Below are 6444 nucleotides of genomic sequence, written 5' to 3'. Positions count from 1 at the left end.
GGTGATAGATAACAGATGGACAAATGGATGGATGAATGGATGGATGGATAATGGATGGGTAAACAATTGATAGATGATAGATAGCCCATCAATATATAATAGATGATTGATAGATAATTGATAGACGATAGATAACAGATGGACAGATGGATGGATAGATGAATGGATGGATGAATAATGGACACATAGATAGATGATAGACAATTGATAGATGATAGATAGCCTATCGATATATAATAGATGATTGATAGATAATTGATAGATGATAGATAACAGATGGACAGATGGATGGATGGATGAATGGATGGATAATGGACGGATAGATAGATAGATAAATAGACATACGATAGATAACAGATGAATGGATGGATGGATGGGTAGATAAATAAAAGACGGATGGATAGATGGATGGATAGACAGAAGTTCACTCAAATGGAAAGTTACCGAGAAGACCCCAAAATACATTATATTGGAAATGTCAGTAGACATACGGCTATCTTGTTCCAGGGAGAGCAAAACTGAAACCACCAGAGGAAAGCTGCAGGCAAACACACTTGGTCACCACATAAGAGAACTTTCTGACAATCCAGCGTTCAGAGGTGGAAGGAGGGGGTGGCCTGGGGACGGACCAAGTTCTTCCCTTGGCGCTCACAAAGAGGCCCTGGGGACACTGACGCTCCTCTGCGGAGGGTTCTCGGCAAAAGCAGTCGTGGTACCTACCACCTGAAGGCCCAGGCTTCTTCCAGCTCTAGGTACCAATAACTTTCCATCTCCAAAGTTTTGAGAATGGATTCCTTCAAAACTAAAGGGACCCCGGCCCATCAGAGATACGGAGTTTAGAAGGCATCACGGCTTTGCGGGACCCCGGCAACGGTGACCATCTGTAACATTTTAGCCCTGGCTGGGAAGACAGCAGCCAGGGCACAGTGAGACGGTGCGTGGGTGGAAGAAAACGGGGGAGGAGTGAGCCACACTGGGGTCACTGACACTAGAAATCAAGAAAAAGGAAAATTCCAACATTTGGTCTTCAGCTGAAACCAAACAGATGTTTCGAGAACTGAGAGGAGCTTCGGGTAAGACGTACGTAGTTCAAGCTGCAGCGACTGAGAGGGGAACCTCAAAGTATCTCAGATCCGTATCATTAACGGCCCTCGAGGAAGACACGGGAGCTGAGAAGCTTGCTCGTGGCTGGTCCGGTGGCAGCGCGTTCCACGTCTCGTGCCCCGCAAAAGCCTGGGGATGTAAGCACAGGGTTTCGCCTCTCATGAGGCCCTGGCCCAGGACCGGAAGCAGTCTCTCTCCCTGCTCCCTCTCCGTCCTACTCCTTTACCTTCCGCTCCTACGGCTGGGATTGCTCACCTCTTCACAGCAATCTTGAGAGACGACATCCCAGCATCCATCCAGAGCTCTTTTTGCAAAGCCCAACTGGACCTCAGCCTCCTCCGTCTGAGCGAGCGGTTCCCGAGGGCTCCATCTGCCATGACCCCCCCCCCACCACTCCAGGGGTAGGAGCCATGTGCCGAGAGGGTGGAGTGGACAGGGGCTGCAGGAGGCCGGTCGTGGGCTGCCCACCTCAGCGGACATCTTCGGGGACAGGCGGCCGTCCGGTCAACTGAGGTGTCCTTAGAGGGCAGTGTCCCATTTCCAAGTGTGTGGTTACAGATCGGCGCTGCTTTGCTCCCAAAAGAAACGGACGTCTCCCGGCTCCGCGGTGCCAGCAGGCCGCTCTGAAAGGCCACGCGCACGGCGTGTTCCTGGGCTGTCCACAGCCCGACCGGCGCGTACTAACTACACGGCCAGAGCCACACCAGCAGGTGCAGAGGAAAAGGGCTGTCCACGGAAGGACAGCCGCAGCCGGCTCTCCAGCTTGGGGCAAGGCAACCCAGCTCCAAGCCAGTTCCGCCAGCCTGGGCCCTTGGCCGGGACTCAGCTTCTCCGGATCCGCTTCCATGGCCAAATGGGGAGGACACAACTGTTGTGACAATAACCTTCCTTCAGTGTCAGTGTCCTTCTCTTCCTCCTCCTCGCCCTTCCTGGGAAGAAGGCTTCCACATGCACGGACCTCTCACCTGTGCCCTGGGTGACCGTCTGATCCACAGCCCATCCCTTGCAGACGTCACACAGGTGGGGGAAGGAGCCACCAGGTCTGAGAGCATCACTCTGGGCCCACAGGGCCTCCTTCACGTCAGACCCGTGCAGGGCGCCCGGCCATGGCCAGCTGGCCGGAGGAAGGCCAAACGGCGGGGGCGGACATGGGTGAGGACAGAGGAGTGATAACAGAGCGGTGAGATTCAGCCATTTTTAACCTTGGGTGGCTTGATTCAACACTGCGCCTCTCATCACAAGAACACTGGGGGAGCACAGCATACTTTTCCCTCGGCAGGTAGGGGCCCCTCCATGGGCTGTGAACCCAGTTTAGTGAATCACCATTGCTTCTGGGAAGAGAAGGAGAAAGAAAGGAGGGGAGGGGAAGGGAGGGGAGGGGGAGGGTCGGGTAGGTCAAAGCTCACAGGTATGGCCAAAGTAGGTATGATTCTGTGAGGCTTTGGGTACGTGGTCCTGGAAGGGGATGGAAACTGTGTTTCTGACCATGGGTGCACTGAAGCTATTTGAAAGCAGAAACGGACGTACTGACCTTGGCATGAGCCAGCCAAGCGCACACAGAGCCACCCTTCCCCTTGTTCCAACCACGGCCTCTGAGCCACACAAGAGTCGGGGCCGGCTTGTTCGGGGTCTGCATCCCTCCTCCCCAGCCGGACTCCTGCATGAACGTGGACGCCCGTGTCTGGAAGGCGAGAAGGGGACACATCTCTGATTTCCTTGGCCGGACACAGCCATCGCTGTGGGGCCTGCACGTCCCCAAGCACTTCCAGTGCTCCCAGGACCCACACGTCCCAGCCCGGGGAGATTTTCCGGACTATTTGGGGGATTAAGGGAGCGAGCACGCACATGACCTCAGCACACATACACGACCGCTGGAAGGACACCCAGAAAACCTTGAGCTTTGGAGGTCTGCCTGCCTGTGCAGAGGGTCCAGAGAACTGGTGCTCAGCAACTCGGAGGTCAGTCCCGGCTCAGGGCTTCCGAGCTCCACGCTGGGAGACCTACTCGGGGCCTCTCTCTGGCTAGCAATCTGGCAATAATTATGAAAATGTATATACGTGCAACTCCCCTCCAAGAAATTAATCTCAAGGGATACCCTCCGATGTCGTCGGTACTGAACAAAGGTGCATCCTGTGGTATCTGTGCTAGAGCTGAGAGAGAAGGGCCCAAGGACCACCCGACGGAGACAGTGTGGGTGCTGGACAGCGCATCCGGGGGACAAGGCTCTGGTGCCAGCCTGAGGTGCCCCCACACATGCTGACAGGAGGGCATCTCCAGAGATACTGTAAGTAAAAACAGTGAGAGGCTGAACAGTGTGTATAACGTGATCCTGTTTGTATTTTTTTAAGTTTGTTTATTTTGAGAGAGAGAAAGAGAGAGCGAGAGGGGGGAGGGGGGGGTGGGGACAGAGAATCCAAAGGGAGCTCTGTGCCGACAGTAGGGAGCGCTTCGCGGGGCTCAAAGTCACGACCCGTGAGATCGTGACCTGAGCCGAAGTCGGACGCTTAACTGACTGAGCCACCCACACGTGCTTCTGTATAAGCAGAAGCGTGGACATATACTTAGAGCATCTGTGGTTGCCGGGAAGGTGTCTGGACTTAATAAGCTGGGGGCTGGCATATGCCATTCACACTGTGCTGTCTGCATTTTTCAAGGTGGAAAACAAGCACGTGAGATAACAGCGCTAAGCACGCTCTCTGATTTCGCTTGCTGTACATCTGTACCAACAGGACCACTGAAGCTTAACACGAGACGCAGGAAGAAAAACCGGTCCCGATCGATACCGCGTGGCCCGCCTTCTCTACGTGGGGAGGCCGCGACGCTCTGTGCGAAGAGCCTGGCTGCACACTGTGCACGGTGAGTAAACGGTTATTAATAACAGTAATGACGGCCTCCATTTGCTCCTGCAACACCATTGGCTTCACCGTGGGGCAGGATATACTCTGAAGACGGGCCTTTGGCTTTCCACTCCCATCTCGAACTTAAAGAGGTCAGAAGACAGTTTACATGAAAGGCCCATCTCTTGTTCTGCTCTCTGCCGGGGCCCCAGCTGCTTCCTTTGATTAAATCCGCCGACAACCGCGTTAGCATCCCTTTGGGACACTAAACGCTCCCGTCTGCACACACTCGCAAATTCATAAATGCCTCGGCACACACGGGATGCCCACAGGCTACAATACGTGCACAGGTCCCCGAACACGGGGCTCCGCCCAGTTACCAGAAGGGTCCTGCAGTGTCGCCTGGGGTAGCACACAGAGAGGGCGGGAAGGGAGGACGGGGCGGAAAAGACCAGTCTCTCCTTCATCCCGAGCGCATCTCACACTCGGCGCCTCCCTAGGAGGGCAGCTGAGACGGTCTGGACGGAGCTCAGGGCCTTCTCCAGAAGAAGGGGGGCAGGGGTGGGGCTGGGGGGCAGCAGACCCTGCAGGAACCCAGCCTGGAGAAGGGAGAACATAAGGAGGTGGAAGAGGTGACGGCAGATGTTGGGGAGAAGCGGGGAACGTGTGGGGCAGCGGGCTTTGAAGAGGCCGATGGCTGTCCCCGCGCTCCCCAGGCCCCCGCTTCCCCTCCCCCGCCCCCTCCAGCTGCAGGAAGCTTTAGAACCACGGGGCACCCAAGGCTCTTGCAGCTCAGGGACCCGGGGCTCCTCCACCTGGCCTTGGAGGACCAGAGCCAGCACTGGCCGCGGTGGCCTCTGGAGCCACTAAGAAGGACCACACGGGCAGGGACGATGGTGAAGCCGGGTCAGAGGCGTGACAAGGACCTGGGGCAAGGCACTGCCGAGGCCACTCCGCTCCCTGGCGAAAGGAGAAGTGGGTCACAGGCTCCACCTGCTCTTGATCTCTGGAGTCCAGATTATCCCCCGGCGCCCGGGATGAGCCTGGGGAGGGCCCTGCCTCCTGCCCCTTCTCCTTCCACACGCTGTCCACGCAGCGGGACCACACGTAGCTTTGTACCTTCGGCTCATAATACAAAAGACACCACGTGTGCGCCAAGTAAACTAAACTTGAAACACTCCTAGCGCTGCATCTGGGATCTAAATTTACTTCCACGAAATTTAAGGTTTTGGCCTTAAATTACCCCTACAAGTGAGCTTCTGCGGGAAAGAATCGACGTCAGCACCTGCTACCTGGAAATCCAGGTCTCATGTCCTGAATGTGCCAGAAGGGGCCCTGTAGGTCACCTGACAGCTCCCTTTCCCCGTCCCCTCCCTCCTGGCCTGCCTCTGCCCTACAGGCCGTAAAAGCTAAGATCTAGATCCCCTCGCCACCCTCGCGATTCGAGGTGCCCAAGAGACACCATCCTGGCCAATGAGACGCGGTACAAGCCCCTCAAGGAGACAGTTCCTCCAGAATGAAATGGCGAGGCCTCCGCAGTCGCGGTCTTTCTGTCACCCTTTGCCCATTCCTCTTCTACGTTCTCCCTGCCTGGAATGCAGTCGCTGTGCCCGGAGGGAGAGCAGCCATCTTGTGATGTGAAGGCAAGACCATCTGCTACAAGTGGCATTGACAAAGGTGTGTCGCTGTGGAGCCTGGTTAATGCTTGGGAGGGGCTGTAGCTGCTCTGGGCAGACAACTTCAAATCGCTTGCCACGGGAGAAAGAAATCTAAGCCCCATCTTTTTTCACAATTGTTAGCTGAACCTTCCCTAATTTGCTGCCTACACACCTGTAAGAGTGATAGAGGCTAATAATAATGATGGCAACCAAATAAAACTGTAACAAAATGAAAGCAATGAAATTATACATGCACACGCGTACGTAATTATTTTCAATGTATATTGCAATTATCAAATGAGATAAGTTATACAACATTGTAAGTTTTAAAACATTATTGATAGCGTTATTCTACCTAAGATTGCTCATGCCCGAAAAGCCTTTGAAACTTGAAAAGACAGTGGACAAAGTAAATGTCTCTGGGTCCTAGTGAGAAATCCCAGCCCAGGTGAGACACCATTCCCTAACAAAAATGGAAAGGTGGGAAAGCCCTCCTGAAAGAGAGATTCTCACAATCCTGCTTCTCTTGCACACGAGTCCCTTCGTTTACCGGGCAGTAAAAGGCCTCGCGGACTGTAACTCGGCCACAGAACCTGACGACCGGACTGCAGGGGCCGGAGCAGAACACGGGTCAGGGCTGCGGGAGGAAACAAAGCCCCAGAGCCCACAAAGTCCCAGCAGCAGCGGGACACGGGAGGGACGGCCCCACCTATCTGCTGCTTAGCGGATTTCTGATTCCGCACCAGACGATGCTCTAAATAAAGCCAGGAATAAATATTCCGTCAGCACATCCCTTGTTTCCTCAGCCTGTGTGTGTTCAGCTGCACAGAGAGGCTGGCCTCCCT

This window comes from Panthera uncia, unplaced genomic scaffold (genome assembly GCF_023721935.1).
Source record: "Panthera uncia isolate 11264 unplaced genomic scaffold, Puncia_PCG_1.0 HiC_scaffold_909, whole genome shotgun sequence".
Lineage (NCBI taxonomy): Eukaryota > Metazoa > Chordata > Mammalia > Carnivora > Felidae > Panthera > Panthera uncia.
The sequence above is the reverse complement of the archived record's forward strand: the minus strand, read 5'-3'. Positions refer to the sequence as shown.